At 46.2% G+C, this 17,500-nt stretch overlaps 1 non-coding gene across 1 annotated transcript; it reads left to right on the top strand.

Annotated features, from left to right (window-relative positions):
• The first annotated feature begins 17,259 nt into the window (after positions 1 to 17,259).
• Positions 17,260 to 17,414, top strand: LOC131270561 (5.8S ribosomal RNA). The gene has a single exon (XR_009179620.1). It is a non-coding gene; the product is annotated as a 5.8S ribosomal RNA (ribosomal RNA).
• The last annotated feature ends 86 nt before the right edge of the window (positions 17,415 to 17,500 follow it).

Raw genomic sequence — 17,500 nt, 5'->3', positions numbered from 1 at the left:
AGTGCGTAAGCCGCCGCTGTGCGCGTAAACCCGTTCCCCGTAGGGAGGAGTCAAGCCGCCGCTTAGAGACGAAGTATGAAGTGTCCTCTTCCACATAGGGCAAGCTAGAATGAACTATCTTACCAGGACCGCCGAAGCAGCGTGGACCAGGGGAGAACTGAACTTTATACTTCACACCACAGTATTGAGTAATGTGCCCTCTTCCACATAGGGCAAGCTGGAATGTTCCATTTTACCCAGGACGGCCGAAGCGGCGTGGACCAGTGGAGGACTACACAATCATGAGGTTTTGATATCGACTTGTGTGTTTCAATAGGATACCGATGGTATGGTTTGAACCGATTTGATTTAGCCATTCTGAAGTCATCACTTGGTTGAAGCGCTGAACTAGGGAGGCATCGTTTACATATATATTGGTTTTCGCATGCTCTACTAGGTTAATGTCATGAGGTTGGCTATCGAGCATGCCCAAGTGATGACTTGATTGTGTGCTTGCTTGAATTCTTCACATTTCATACCATCGGTTAGTTGTCGAATCATTCCTCGATCATAACCTTCGTTCTTGGTTCATGTATGCTCTCTTCCACATAGGGCAAGCTAGAATTAACTATCTTACCCAGGACCGCCGAAGCAGCGTGGACCAGGGGAGAACTATACTTTGTCTTGTATGCCCTCTTCCACATAGGGCAAGCTAGAACTAACTATCTTACCCAGGACCGCCGAAGCAGCGTGGACCAGTGGAGGACTATACTTTGTTCATAACACCACAGTATTGAGTAATGTGCCCTCTTCCACATAGGGCAAGCTAGAATGAACTATCTTACCCAGGACCGCCGGAGCAGTGTGGACCAGTGGAGGACTACACAATCATGAGGTTTGATATCGACTTGTGTGTTTCAATAGGGTACCGATGGTATGTTTTGAACCGATTTGATTTAGCCATTCTGAAGTCATCACTTGGTTGAAGCGCTGAACTAGGGAGGGGCATCGTTTACATATATATTGGTTTTCGCATGCTCTACTAGGTTAATGTCATAGGGTTGGCTATCGAGCATGCCCAAGTGATGACTTGATTGTGTGCTTGCTTGAATTCTTCACATTTCATACCATCGGTTAGTTGTCGAATCATTCCTCGATCATAACCTTCGTTCTTGGTTCATGTATGCTCTCTTCCACATAGGGCAAGCTAGAATTAACTATCTTACCCAGGACCGCCGAAGCAGCGTGGACCAGGGGAGAACTATACTTTGTCTTGTATGCCCTCTTCCACATAGGGCAAGCTAGAACTAACTATCTTACCCAGGACTGCAAAGCAGCGTGGACCAGTGGAGGACTATACTTTGTTCATTACACCACAGTATTAAGTATGGTGTCCTCTTCCACCATAGGGCAAGCTAGAACTAACTATCTTACCCAGGACCGCCGAAGCAGTGTGGACCAGGGGAGGACTATACTTTATACTTCACACACTAGCCATACTGAAGTCATCACTTGGTTGAAGCGCTGAACTACGGCGGGGTAATCGTTTACAGGTTATAATCATATAGCTGCATGCTCATTAGTAGATAATGGAATATTGTATGGCAATATGAGCATGCCCAAGTGATGACTTTGTTTCAAGCTCAACAGGTAGGGTATTGAGTCCTCTTCCACATAGGGCAAGCTAGAATGAACTATCTTACCCAGGACCGCCGGAGCAGCGTGGACCAGTGGAGGACTATACCTTGTCCATTACACCACAGTATTAAGTATTGTGTCCTCTTCCACATAGGGCAAGCTAGAATTAACTATCTTACCCAGGACCGCCGAAGCAGCGTGGACCAGATGAGGACTATACTTTATACTTCACACCACAGTTTTGAGTACGCCTTGCATAAAGTATCTAGTTTGAACCACGAGGGCTCACAATGTAGAACCGCGAGGGCTCTAGTACCGATTCTCTCGGTACGGCTTGGTCCGTGTTCCTTTATGCTTGTACTCTAAGTATTAAGTATTGTGTCCTCTTCCACATAGGGCAAGCTAGAACTAACTTTCTTACCCAGGACCGCCGAAGCAGTGTGGACCAGGGGAGGACTATACTTTATACTTCACACACTAGCCATACTGAAGTCATCACTTGGTGGGGGTGAACTACGGCGGTATCTATCGTTTTGGTTCGGTCTATATAGGGTCGCTTGCATGCTCATTCGAATATAATGTAATTGTGTATGGCAATATGAGCATGCCCAAGTGATGACTTTGTTTCAAGCTCAACAGGTAGGGTATTGAGTCCTCTTCCACATAGGGCAAGCTAGAATGAACTATCTTACCCAGGACCGCCGGAGCAGCGTGGACCAGTGGAGGACTCTATACTTTATACTTCACACCACAGTATTGAGTACGACTTGCATAAAGCCCCTAATGAGAACCACGAGGGCTCTCTCAATGTAGAACCACAAGGGCTCTAGTACCGATTCTCTCGGTACGGCTTGGTCCGTGTTCCTTTATGCTTGTACTCTTAGAAAGTCTCAACCCGGAGGTCTTGACTTTGATTGTCATAGTTGGACTACGACGGGGCATCCGACCATTGCTGATCGAACACCCCTGATTCACCATCTTTCGGGTAGGCGGTACGCGTACCTCCGGACGCGGAAGTCTCAACCCGGAGGTCTTGACTTTGATTGTCATAGTTGGACTACGACGGGGCATCCGACCATTGCTGATCGAACACCCCTGATTCACCATCTTTCGGGTAGGCGGTACGCGTACCTCCGGACGCGGAAGTCTCAACCCGGAGGTCTTGACTTTGATTGTCATAGTTGGACTACGACGGGGCATCCGACCATTGCTGATCGAACACCCCTGATTCACCATCTTTCGGATAGGAGGTGCGCCCACCTCCGACGCGGAAGTCTCAACCCGGAGGTTCGGACTTAGAGTTTTTCCCATTCAAAAGTTTTTCTCTTAGCCATACTGAAGTCATCACTTGGTGAACGATTGAACTAGGGCGGGTTAATCGTTTATAGGTATCATGTGGTTTGCATGCTCTCTTAGGTTAAGGTCATGTGGTTGGCTATCGAGCATGCCCAAGTGATGACTTTGTTTCACGCTTGCTTGATTTCTTCATGATTCCCTGTTATATAGTGTAATCATTCGAGAACAGGGAATCTTTGGTTTTGCTCAACAGGTATTGGATGTCAACTTGGTATCTAGATCGCATTAAGTCTCAACCCTTAGGTTCGGACTTGTATAGTGACATCTTGTTACGGTCTTGAGTCTCAACCCGCAGGTTCGGACTACTTAGTGTTTGATCGAATATAATATGGCAACTTGTGCCTAAGTCTCAACCCGCAGGTTCGGACTTCTGTTTATTTGGCCAATGTATGTATAAGGCAACTTGTGCCTAAGTCTCAACCCGCAAGTTCGGACTTGTGTATTTGTTCGAAGTCATGTATAAGGCAACGTGTGCCTAAGTCTCAACTCGCAGGTTCGGACTTGTTAGTGTTTCGTCAACTTTCATATGGCAACTTGTGCCTAAGTCTCAACCCGCAGGTTCGGACTTGTGTATTTGTTCGAAGTCATGTATAAGGCAACTTGTGCCTAAGTCTCAACCCGCAGGTTCGGACTTGTGTATTTGTTCGAAGTCATGTATAAGGCAACGTGTGCCTAAGTCTCAACCCGCAGGTTCGGACTTCTATAGTGTTTCGTCAATTATCATATGGCAACTTGTGCCGAAGTCTCAACCCGCAGGTTCGGACTTCTATAGTGTTTCGTCAATTATCATATGGCAACTTGTGCCGAAGTCTCAACCCGCAGGTTCGGACTTCTGGAAGGATCACTTGGCCACTAATGATCCTTCCGCAGGTTCACCTACGGAAACCTTGTTACGACTTTTACTTCCTCTAAATCATCAAGTTCGGTCAACTTCGATAAAGCAGACGCGGTTCACGAGGATCCAGCGAACGATCATCTCCAAAGACCTCACTAAATAATCCATCGGTAGTAGCGACGGGCGGTGTGTACAAAGGGCAGGGACGTATTCAACGCTGGCTGATGACCAGCACTTACTAGAAGTTCCGAGTTCATATGGACCATTGCAATCCATAATCCCTACTAAGTGAGTATTTGAGTGATTTCCCGTTCCTCTCGGAATAGGAGACACGCTGCTACCCACATTGTAGCACGCGTGTAGCCCAGAACATCTAAGGGCATCACGGACCTGTTATCGCTCGATCTCATTTTGCTAAACACAAATTGTCCTGCTAAGCAGCGTACCGTAAGTGCACTTGCGCACACGAACAGCGAAGGTGTCAGGTCATACTCCACCGAAAGGTCCTAACCCGTTCCAATCGGCATCGACGCATTAACGCTGACTGCGTTCTAGTTAGCATATGTGAGTCACGTTCGTTATCGGAATTAACCAGACAAATCAATCCACGAACTAAGAACGGCCATGCACCACTACCCTTAAATTTGAGAAAGAGCTATTAATCTGTCTCACCTCCATAAGTTCGGACCTGGTAAGTTTTCCCGTGTTGAGTCAAATTGAACCGCAAGCTCCATTTCATTGTGGTGCCCTTCCGTCAATTCCTTTAAGTTTCAACTTTGCAACCATACTTCCCCCGGAACCTGACTTTGGTTTCCCGGAAGCTACTGAGAGCACCTGGTTGTAGCGTCTCCCAATTGCTAGTTGGCATCGTTTACGGTTAGAACTAGGGCGGTATCTAATCGCCTTCGATCCTCTAACTTTCGTTCTTGATTAAAGAAAGCATCCTTGACAAATGCCTTCGCTTTAGTTAGTCTTACGACGGTCTACGAATTTCACCTCTCGCGCCGTAATACTAGTGTCCCCAACTACTTCTGTTAATCATTACCTCCGGTCTGAGTACAAACCAATGAAAGATTAGACCAAGGTCGTATTCCATTATTCCATGCAAGATTATTCTAGGGCGTTTGGGCACCCTGCTTTAAGCACTCTAATTTGTTCAAGGTAAACGTGAGCGGTCGAGCTCTATGTTACACTTGCACCCGTTGAAGGGCACACCATGACACAGACTTGGTGCCCTACCACACCATTGAGTCGCAACCAGATTCCGACTTGGCCCACCGACCACGGGTTGACCGGGTCGGCGGAGCCGGACTGTGTTGGACAAGTATCAACTTCGAACGTTTTAACCGCAACAATTTTAATATACGCTAGTGGAGCTGGAATTACCGCGGCTGCTGGCACCAGACTTGCCCTCCACTTGATCCTCGTAGAAGGATTTATGCTCTACTCATTCCAATTATGAAACATCATTAAAGAGTTTCATATTGTTATTTCTCGTCACTACCTCCCCGTCCCGGGATTGGGTAATTTACGCGCCTGCTGCCTTCCTTGGATGTGGTAGCCATTTCTCAGGCTCCCTCTCCGGAATCGAACCCTGATTCCCCGTTACCCGTTGCAACCATGGTAGTCCTCTATACTACCATCCATAGTTGATAGGGCAGATATTTGCGAGATCTGTCGTCGGTGCGAGACCATACGATCAGCATCATTATCCAGACTTCAACTCAATGACACGGAGAACCCGCGATTGGTTTGACTAATAAGTGCACCAGTTCCCGCGAGGGTCCTGGCATGTTGCATGTATTAGCTCTAGATTTTCCACAGTTATCCAAGTAACTAGGTTGATGATCTCGTAAATTATAGCTGTTATACTGAGCCTTATGCGGTTTCACATTAAATCTGTTTGTACTTAGACATGCATGGCTTAACCTTTGAGACGAGCGTATATTACTGGTAGGATCAACCAGAATTCCGACTTTGCGTTCGAATGTTCATTGTCCCATTGCACCCGGAGGAGCAAACACCACGTTCTATATGTTGTCAAGTCCGGTAGCACACGGGAGGCGAGCCCCCGTGCGAACCTCATTGCCCTCGTATCACACACACACCCGATGCACCGGACAGGCACTTGAGCGGCATTCGACTCCGCTAAGCGCTCGTGCGCCCGATTGTGCATGCGCTGACGGGGCCTTCATACCCCTACCACAGCGACCTTATGCCAAACTTCCATGAATACTTAGGTGAGCTGACAAGGGCCTTCATTTCCCTACCATCAACTAAAGGACACGCTAGGCGCGTCCGATCATTGCAACTGCGGGGCTTTCATACCCCAATCACCACAGTACGCAATTCACCAGAGTTTAATCACAACCCCCCCGGACATGGCACACTATTAACTTGCAACAAAACTTAGTGTGTGCCGGGCACATCGGTTCCACAAAATCATTCCCGATGTACCCCAATTGGGGTTGCGAACGCATTCACGGTCCTCTGACACACCCAACCAAGCGTGGATACTACATACCTCAAACACCCAGTACACTAACAGACAAATCAACATATGGTTGCTTTCCCCCAGACATTTGCCAATCACTTGGCACCCGGACGGGAACTCGCTCCTGATTGCGCCATTGCCACCCATTTGCCAAGAGCGAGTTCTGTATGTAGATTTCATTTGGAAAGACAACCGTGTACTGGATATTCTATCCGACGATTACAGATGACGAGTACGAGACTCGACTACACTCACGGATAATACATTTTGGGTCGAGATTGCTTTCGGGGTTTTCGATTGGTCTTGCGCTTGTAAACGTATAACTTTGACTTGTGGTAACCTCGGTATGTTAGTCGATCACGTGGTTGTGAACTGGGTAGGGGTGAGCAATCTGTTCACTTGCACTCTGGGTAGGAATATGGTGAGCGCTATAGGTTAAAGATCATGGTATGGTTCCATCGTGATGACTTTCGCTAGATAGTAGTATGTTTGGATAGTTATAACGTTTTTGGCCATTTGTTCATAGTGTTCGGTTCATTCAGGAATTCGATTGGTCTTTGCTTCACACACGTGGTCGATCACTTGGATGTGAACTAGGGTGAGATTAAGGTGTTCACTAGTGCTCTTCGGTTTTGGATCAGTAATGAGCACTTGATTGGTTTCGCATAATATGTATCCATAGTGATGACTCTTTCCAGCTTAAGATTTCGTTACCGGTTTCGAATCCTCCCCACGTTCGCTTTTACTTGGTTAGGTTTTCGAGTGTAGATTTGAAAGCAATCTCATGTATGTATCCCATCTGATATAAGCCACTGACAGTTCATGTCACCTCGTTCAACTCTCGCTGGGTCACAGAAGTATGTTACTGCGCCCATTATCCCTACTCGGATAGGTTCGGTTCGTTCGTTTTATACTACGGTGAGTAAACTCAATTTGTGCATCGCATAGCCATGGAAAGCAAGCTTTCGCGGGCCTCTTCGACTGTTTTGATACGAGCTGTGCCCGTGATGCTTGTCATCCCAGGATACTAGACCCCTTTGGACGACCGCATGACCATCAGAAAGTAAATTCCACGTTCGATTTGGGGTGTGAACCCCGAACATAAAGTCTTTGTGTAGAACCACGAGGGCTCTATAGTACCGATTCTCTCGGTACGCTTGGTCCGTGTTCCTTTATGTTCGTACTCTTGTGAATAAGATTCACGTTCGTTTTGGGATATTTGCTACTGTCACCGTTTGAGTACTATGGGGCTTGAACCCCTAACATAAAGTCTTTGTGTAGAACCACGAGGGTTCTATAGTACCGATTCTCTCGGTACGCTTGGTCCGTGTTCCTTTATGTTCGTACTCTTGTGTGTATAATATTCATGTTCGGTTTGGGATATTTGCTACTTTCACCAGGGTCCCGTTCTTCATACAAGTCTGCCTTGCTAATGTGGTAACTTTATAGTGTAGTTCTGACATCCCAATTTTGGGACTTAGCCGATTTTTCGTATATTTCCATATGACCCATAGGGTCCCTTTCTTCATACAAGCTTGCCTAGGGCGATCGGTCAAAACTTGTCTTACTATTCGATTGGTCTTCGCACTTTCACCCTAGGCAGTTCGCCTAGGTCTGTCTTCTTGAGGAGGCCAAAACCCGAAATAAGGAGGTTCGGCCGACCCTGAAACCTCCCCTGTCTGAACTACACTAACCCGATTTTTCAGGGTCCTCAGCGCCATACAACTTTGCCTAGGTCACTTGTACTCTTGACTTAGGCCATCCGACTTGGTCCGTGTTTCTTCCTAGGGTTCACCTAGGTACTTTGCCTTGCTTGATGTGGTAACTTTTTAGTGTAGTTCAGACATCCTAATTTTGGGACTTAGCCGATTTTTCATGTATTTCCATATGACCCATAGGGTCCCTTTCTTCATACAAGCTTGCCTAGGGCGATCGGTCAAAACTTGTCTTACTATTCGATTGGTCTTCGCACTTTCACCCTAGGCAGTTCGCCTAGGTCTGTCTTCTTGAGGAGGCCAAAACCCGAAATAAGGAGGTCCAGCCGACCCTGAAACCTCCCCTGTCTTAACTACACTAACCCGATTTTTCATGGTCCTTAGCGCCATACAACTTTGCCTAGGTCACTTGTACTCTTGACTTAGGCCATCTGACTTGGTCCGTGTTTCTTCCTAGGGTTCACCTAGGTACTTTGCCTTGCTTGATGTGGTAACTTTTTAGTGTAGTTCAGACATCCCAATTTCGGGACTTAGCCGATTTTTCATGTATTTCCATATGACCCTTAGGGTCCCTTTCTTCATACAAGCTTGCCTAGGGCGATCGGTCAAAACTTGTCTTACTATTCGATTGGTCTTCGCACTTTCACCCTAGGCAGTTTGCCTAGGTGTAGCTTCTTGAGGAGGTCAAAACCCAAAATAAGGAGGTTCAGCCGACCCAAAAACCTCCCCTGTCTAAACTACACTAACCAGATTTTTCAGGGTCCTCACCGTCATACAACTTTGCCTAGGTCACTTGTTCTCTTGACTTAGGCCATCTGACTTGGTCCGTGTTTCTTCCTAGGGTTCACCTAGGTACTTTGCCTTGCTTGCTGTGGTAACTTTTTAGTGTAGTTCAGACATCCCAATTTTGGGACTTAGCCGATTTTTCATGTATTTCCATATGACCCATAGGGTCCCTTTCTTCATACAAGCTTGCCTAGGGCGATCGGTCAAAACTTGTCTTACTATTCGATTGGTCTTCGCACTTTCACCCTAGGCAGTTTGCCTAGGTGTAGCTTCTTGAGGAGGTCAAAACCCAAAATAAGGAGGTTCAGCCGACCCAAAAACCTCCCCTGTCTAAACTACACTAACCAGATTTTTCAGGGTCCTCACCGTCATACAACTTTGCCTAGGTCACTTGTTCTCTTGACTTAGGCCATCTGACTTGGTCCGTGTTTCTTGCTAGGGTTCACCTAGGTACTTTGCCTTGCTTGATGTGGTAACTTTTTAGTGTAGTTCAGACATCCCAATTTTGGGACTTAGCCGATTTTTCATGTATTTCCATATGACCCATAGGGTCCCTTTCTTCATACAAGCTTGCCTAGGGCGATCGGTCAAAACTTGTCTTACTATTCGATTGGTCTTCGCACTTTCACCCTAGGCAGTTTGCCTAGGTGTAGCTTCTTGAGGAGGTCAAAACCCAAAATAAGGAGGTTCAGCCGACCCAAAAACCTCCCCTGTCTAAACTACACTAACCAGATTTTTCAGGGTCCTCACCGTCATACAACTTTGCCTAGGTCACTTGCACTCTTGACTTAGGCCATCTGACTTGGTCCGTGTTTCTTGCTAGGGTTCACCTAGGTAGTTTGCCTTGCTTGATGTGGTAACTTTTTAGTGTAGTTCTGACATCCCAATTTTGGGACTTAGCCGATTTTTCATGTATTTCCATATGACCCCTTGGTCCATCGTTGGACCAAGAATAACGGCAAGTTGGAGAAGAGATAGCAAGCTTGCGTAGAACAATTATATTTGGTGCATGGTATCACCAACAAAAAAGTATATGGGGCCAAGGTGCTGGCTGGCCTCCAAAGTGGAGATATGGGCGATCCAAAGTTTGTACCCAAGTACGAACAAGTATGGAAAAAACAGGGTAAGGTACCAAGTACCATTAATAACTTCGGCTGTAGATGGCCGAGCGAGGCAAACGGCTCACCGTTGGAAAGGTCTTGGGGAGACCTATCTACCCTGAAAGTTTCATGAGGCTGAGTTGAAAGACCACGGAGATATTAGGTGATGATGGTCCAATTCGGGGACCAAGTCGCAGGAAATGGCGCTTGACCAAAATCACCCTTGGAAGGTGAATACCGGCTTACCGGTAAGAGATAGCGACTTGGCGTAGAATATTCATAAGTTGGGCGTGTAGAGACGCAACTTTTATTATATGGGGCCAACCCGGTCAGGGTGCTCCAAGTCGGTCGTTTGGTTGGTTTATGGTTTGGGCCGACCACGTGGTGTACCAAGTTGAGGTACCTTTCATGAATTATAACTCGGTCAGTTTGCCACCGAGCGACAAGCTGCGGTGTGTTTTGGAATGGTCTTGAGTGGGACTATCAAGCAAAAATACAAACAGAATATCAGCTTGTCCATGGCCGAAGCTATTAGTGAAACATATAGCAAAATGGGTCCGAAAACGAATGAAATGGGACTTGGACCAAGAATAACGGCAAGTTAGAGAAGAGATAGCAAGTTGGCGTAGAACAATTATATTTGGTGCATGGTATGACCAACAAAAAAGTATATGAGGCCAAGGTGCTGGCTGGCCTCCAAAGTGGAGATATGGGCGATCCAAAGTTTGTACCCAAGTATGGCAAAAACTGGTAGAGGTACCTTTCATGAATTACTGCTCAGGCTGTATGGCACTTAGCGGGACGCTTGGCTCTGGTATTGAATAGTCTTGAGTGGGACTATCAAGGAAAAATACGAACAAAAAATCACCATGTCCACGGACGAAGGTATTAGCGAAACTTAGAGCGAAATTGCGACCAAGTCGCTGGAAATGGCCCTTGGACCAAGTATACCGTCAAGGCGGTACGAGATAGCGAGTTGACGTGGAATATTTATAAGTTTGCCTCCACGAGACGAAAGTTTAGTTATATGGGGCCAACCCGCTCAGGGTTGTCCAAGTCGGTCATATGGCTGATCGAAATTTTCGACCAAGTACTGAGAAAACAGGGTAAGGTACAGTGTACCTCGAATAACTTCGGCTGTAGATGTCCGAGCGAAGCAAACGGCATAGCGTTGGAAAGGTCTTGAGGTGCTCTAGGCACCCTGAAAGTATGAGAAAGCTATCTGGAAAACTCGTGGAGATATTAGAGAAACATAGGGCCCAAAAGATACCAAGTCGCAGGAAATGGGCCCTCCTTGAACACCCTAAAATCCCAATTACGGCTAAGTTGCAGGCCAGCTAGCGAAGTGAAATGTTCTAGGCATAACTAGAACACGTTAAGGCGCAACTTTATGAATCAGAACTTTTTTCGATATCTGGTCCCCAAAGGGGGGATATGGGCGATCCAAGGATTTTTCCAAGTTTCGGTACTTTTTACGGTATCGCTCATAGCTCCGGCTGTATGCAAGCAAATGACAATCTAAGACATGATTTGGAAAGGTAATGAGCAGTACTAACTTACGTTAGAACACAGCGAAGCGCTATCGGTTCATGGCAAGGCCGATAGAAGCAGTCAAAGATGAAAAATGTTGACAAAATGAACAAAAATTACCTTGGTACGCGAATAGCGGCCAGGGATGAAGAGGTACGAAGGTGGTGTAGAACAATTATAATTAGGGCTTGGTACGCTCTAAAAGTTTGCCGAAGACCGCAAAGCGCTCAGACCCATAGAAAGTGGCCATTTGGGCCGAACAGTGCGTGCAAAGAGGTGAAAATGCAAAAATTGCACTTTGGGGGGCGATTTGCGGGGGGAAGGAGGGGTCGGAGGGCAAAATGTCCCTTGACCAAAAAGTTTTATCTCGTCGAGATCTACAACATTGCCGAAGACCGCAAAGCGCTAGCTCGCAATCGAAAAATCGAGATTTTGAAAATTTTCTAAGTCTTTGGCTCCCTAAGGAAAAGTTTCAAAAATCACGTTTGTCCCCAATTTTGAAGGGGAAGGAGTCGGTTCCGGGGCATGGTGTCTTCGGCAAAAAGTCTTATCTTTTTGCGTACTTTCGACTAGTTCAATAAAAATTTTTGACCCAAAAATTGTTCGGCGGACCCCTAGGTCGAAAAACCCGAAAAAAGTCGAAAAAAGTCGAAAATGTCGAAAAATGAGAAAACCTCATATTCGGACTCTACACGAGCCCCAGATATTGAAAAGTGAAATCCGCGGTCGATTTGGAACAAAAAATTGACCTAGGCAAAGTTGTATGGAGGTAGGGACCCCTGAGAAAAAAGTTTGGTCCCGAGGCTCCTTGGACCACCAAGTCCCTAGGTCGGACCAAAATCGGAAAAAATCCGACCAAAGTCGAAAGTGTCGAAAATTTTAAAAAACCCCTTTTGGGGCCCTATGGCCTCCCTAGATAATGAAAAGTGAGGTCCGCGGCCGATCCGGAAGAAAAACTTGACCTAGGCAAACTTGTATGACGGTGGGGACCCAAAAAAATTTCGATGAGTGTAGTTTAGACAGGCCGGAAAATGTATCGGTGGTCCGTATCAAGGGACGTCTTTTAGTTCCATGGGGTGGTGGTCGTCGAACAAAGTCGCCTAGGTCGACCACCAGAAAGACCAGTCGTGTTGTAATGGATGTTTTGGCCACTTTGCTAGGGAAACCTAGTAGGTCGAAGCAAATTTGGGGTTCGAGATGAGTTGGTGAAAGTTGGTCCAACCTAGGTGTGCTTAGTGGAGGTTGACCATGAAAGTAGAGCATGATGGGAATGACCATAACTTTGGTTCTAGATGTCGGATCGGTACACTTTTGGCAGTTTTGGAAAGGTGAAGGCCTGCTCTAGCTATGTTTCCTACCAAGCTGAGCGCCTACTAGTGACCCGGAGGAGGTATTAAGGGTCAAAGGCAAAAAGGGGTACCCTAAAGTGCGTGTGACCAAGAAAATGGGAAAAACGGTATCGCCTATAGCTCAGGCTGTATGGCTCGGATCGGAAAGCTTGGATATGCGTTGGAAAGGTCTTGACGAGCGCTAGCTATGTGTTCTACCAAGCGAAGCGCTAGGTGTTGAGCAAGTCGGTCATATTAGAGGGCAAAGGTGAAAAATGGTGGTTTAGAGGCGAAAATTCACCTTATGATCGAAAATAGCGGGCGAACGATAAGAGCTACGAACACGGCGTAGAACAATCATAAGTACGTTACCACAAGACCTAACTTTGGCCAATATAGAGCGAGAAGATCGGAGGTACCCATCAGGGTGATATGGCTGGTTCAAAGTTGGACCAAAACGAGACTTGAGAAATGGGTTGAAACACGGTATCGCGAATAACTCAGGCTGTATGGAACGGATCGAAAAGCTAAGATCAGTGTTGGAAAGGTCGAACCGAGCGCTAACTATAATCCCAAACAACCGAAGCGCTAAGTGTTGAGCAAAACTGAGTTATTAAGCGACAAAGTGGAAAAATAATACCAAAATGGCCAAAAATCACACAAGACCAAGAATACCGAGCAAGCGGTAAGAGATAGCGGGTTGACGTAGAATACTTATAAGTTTGCCTCTACGAGACATAAAAGTCGTCCATATAAAGCGAGAAGATCGGACCACTCTGGAAGGGTGATACGAGTGGTCAAAAATTGGCAAAAATGAAACATGGCTAAAATGGATTTGACTTGTGCACCGTATAGCTCCGGCTGTATGGCATGGATTGTTAAGCTAGGATATGTTTTGGAAAGGTAACACCCAGCGCTAGATACGACTAGAAGAAAGCAAAGCGCTAACTAGCATTATTTGGAAGTTATTAAGTGTCAAAGTCGAAAAATGTTACCAAAATTGAAACTCGAGTACATTGGGCCAAAAAGTACAAGTTGTGAAATTTGGACTTACGAGTAAAATACCGAGCAGGCGGTAAGAGATAGAGACTTGGTGTAGAACAATTATATGTTGGGCATGTTATAACCTATATTTGGCCCGAACATAGTGACGAGATCGGTGGTACCCAAAAGGGTGGTACAGGTGTTAGATGGTTTTCCCAGAGCATAAGCTCCACATGATATGGAAAACGGGAAACATCATAACTTCGGCTGTATGGCATGGAATGGAACGAACAAGGTATCGATGGAAAGAGAAAAGGTAGCGCTAACTATAATTCCTACCAAGCAAAGCGCTAGCATGTGACCGTTCGGGTGTTATTGTGAGTCAAAGTCAGAAATTGTTACCACGAGAGGCGAAAATCCGACTAAGTCCATGAATACCGGGCTGGCGGTAAGAGATACGGCTTGGCCGTAGAACATTTATAAGTTGGCCAATACAAGACCTAAGTTTCGTCCATAGACGACAAGAAGATCGAAGATACGTGAAGGTGAGATATGGGCGTCCCAAAGTGGGCCTTTGAAAAAGTGACAAACTTCCCTTATAACAGCATACACCAAATATCTCTGGCTCTATGGCACCGAATAAGAAGTTGAGCTCAGCGATAGAAAGGTGATAGTCAGCGCTAAATATCATTGGAACAGAGTGAAGCGCTAAAGGGAAAGGATCTTGGTGATATAAGGTGACAAAGTCGAGAAAAGTTGCCTCAAAATCATGAAAAATGTGAAAAAATGGCTAAGTCCCGGGTGCCTTAAGGGCAGGTTGATCGAATGTACCGAGCTGGCGGTACGAGATAGAGACTTGGTGTAGAACAATTATATGTTTGGCATGGCAAGACCTACATTTGGCCAATACAAAGTGAGAAGATCAAAGAAACCCGTAAGGGTGATATTGGTGTCCAAAGGTAAAAAGCACTAAGTCTTGGGAAACTTATATGAAGAAAAAGGACCCTGATGGGTCATATAGGATGGATCGAAAAATCGGCTAAGTCCCAAAATGGGGATGTCAGAACTACACTCAAATGTTACCACACCAAGCAAGGCAAACTTATATGAAGCAAAGGACCCTGATGGGTCATATGGTATTTTTCGTAAAATCGGCTAAGTCCCAAAATGGGGATGTCAGAACTACACTAAAAAGTTACCACACCAAGCAAGGCAAACTTATATGAAGGCAAGGACCCTGATGGGTCATATGGTATTTTACGAAAAATCGGCTAAGTCCCAAAATGATGATGTCAGAACTACACTAACAAGTTACCACACCAAGCAAGGCAAACTTATATGAAGCAAAGGACCCTGATGGGTCATATGGTATTTTACGAAAAATCGGCTAAGTCCCAAAATGGGGATGTCAGAACTACACTCATGTGTTACCACACCAAGCAAGGCAAACTTATATGAAGGCAAGGACCCTGATGGGTCATATGGTATTTTAGGAAAAATCGGCTAAGTCCCAAAATGATGATGTCAGAACTACACTCAAATGTTACCTCAATGGACTCAATACCCTACCTGTTGAGCTTGAAACAAAGTCATCACTTGGGCATGCTCATATTGCCATACAATATTCCATTATCTACTAATGAGCATGCAGCTATATGATTATAACCTGTAAACGATTACCCCGCCGTAGTTCAGCGCTTCAACCAAGTGATGACTTCAGTATGGCTAGTGTGTGAAGTATAAAGTATAGTCCTCCCCTGGTCCACACTGCTTCGGCGGTCCTGGGTAAGATAGTTAGTTCTAGCTTGCCCTATGTGGAAGAGGACACCATACTTAATACTGTGGTGTAATGAACAAAGTATAGTCCTCCACTGGTCCACGCTGCTTCGGCGGTCCTGGGTAAGATAGTTAGTTCTAGCTTGCCCTATGTGGAAGAGGGCATACAAGACAAAGTATAGTTCTCCCCTGGTCCACGCTGCTTCGGCGGTCCTGGGTAAGATAGTTAATTCTAGCTTGCCCTATGTGGAAGAGAGCATACATGAACCAAGAACGAAGGTTAGATCGAGGAATGATTCGACAACTAACCGATGGTATGAAATGTGAAGAATTCAAGCAAGCACACAATCAAGTCATCACTTGGGCATGCTCGATAGCCAACCCTATGACATTAACCTAGTAGAGCATGCGAAAACCAATATATATGTAAACGATGCCCCTCCCTAGTTCAGCGCTTCAACCAAGTGATGACTTCAGAATGGCTAAATCAAATCGGTTCAAAACATACCATCGGTACCCTATTGAAACACACAAGTCGATATCAAACCTCATGATTGTGTAGTCCTCCACTGGTCCACACTGCTCCGGCGGTCCTGGGTAAGATAGTTCATTCTAGCTTGCCCTATGTGGAAGAGGGCACATTACTCAATACTGTGGTGTTATGAACAAAGTATAGTCCTCCACTGGTCCACGCTGCTTCGGCGGTCCTGGGTAAGATAGTTAGTTCTAGCTTGCCCTATGTGGAAGAGGGCATACAAGACAAAGTATAGTTCTCCCCTGGTCCACGCTGCTTCGGCGGTCCTGGGTAAGATAGTTAATTCTAGCTTGCCCTATGTGGAAGAGAGCATACATGAACCAAGAACGAAGGTTATGATCGAGGAATGATTCGACAACTAACCGATGGTATGAAATGTGAAGAATTCAAGCAAGCACACAATCAAGTTATCACTTGGGCATGCTCGATAGCCAAACCTCATGACATTAACCTAGTAGAGCATGCGAAAACCAATATATATGTAAACGATGCCTCCCTAGTTCAGCGCTTCAACCAAGTGATGACTTCAGAATGGCTAAATCAAATCGGTTCAAACCATACCATCGGTATCCTATTGAAACACACAAGTCGATATCAAACCTCATGATTGTGTAGTCCTCCACTGGTCCACGCCGCTTCGGCCGTCCTGGGTAAAATGGAACATTCCAGCTTGCCCTATGTGGAAGAGGGCACATTACTCAATACTGTGGTGTGAAGTATAAAGTTCAGTTCTCCCCTGGTCCACGCTGCTTCGGCGGTCCTGGGTAAGATAGTTCATTCTAGCTTGCCCTATGTGGAAGAGGACACTTCATACTTCGTCTCTAAGCGGCGGCTTGACTCCTCCCTACGGGGAACGGGTTTACGCGCACAGCGGCGGCTTACGCACTATGGCAGTCATGGATGCCTTACGTTTCTATGAAAAGTGTGTTCCTCCCCTGGTCCACGCTGCTTCGGCAGTCCTGGGTAAGATAGTTAGTTCTAGCTTGCCCTATGTGGAAGAGGACACGTAGACTTACTGTGGTGTGAAGTATAAGGTTCAGTTCTCCCCTGGTCCACGCCGCTTCGGCGGTCCTGGGTAAAATGGATTCATCCAGCTTGCCCTATGTGGAATGAGGACACTTTATGCTTCGTCTCTAAGCGGCGGCTTGCTCCTCCCTACGGGGAACGGGTATACGCGCACAGCGGCGGCTTACGCAAGTTAGTCACCCTCGGCAGTGGATCACTCGGCTCATGGATCGATGAAGACCGCAGCTAACTGCGCGTCATAATGTGAACTGCAGGACACATGAACATTGATAAGTTGAACGCATATTGCACGTCGTGGGAACCTACCATGATGTACAGATGACTGAGCGCTTATATTTGAGAAATGTATCGCATACATTTAACTACGCCGTGACACCCGTCACGAGACGTGCACCATGATGTTAACTAGGGTCGCGAC

This window comes from Anopheles coustani (genome assembly GCF_943734705.1).
Source record: "Anopheles coustani chromosome X unlocalized genomic scaffold, idAnoCousDA_361_x.2 X_unloc_4, whole genome shotgun sequence".
Classification (NCBI taxonomy): Eukaryota; Metazoa; Arthropoda; class Insecta; order Diptera; family Culicidae; genus Anopheles; species Anopheles coustani.
The sequence above is the reverse complement of the archived record's forward strand: the minus strand, read 5'-3'. Positions and strand labels throughout refer to the sequence as shown.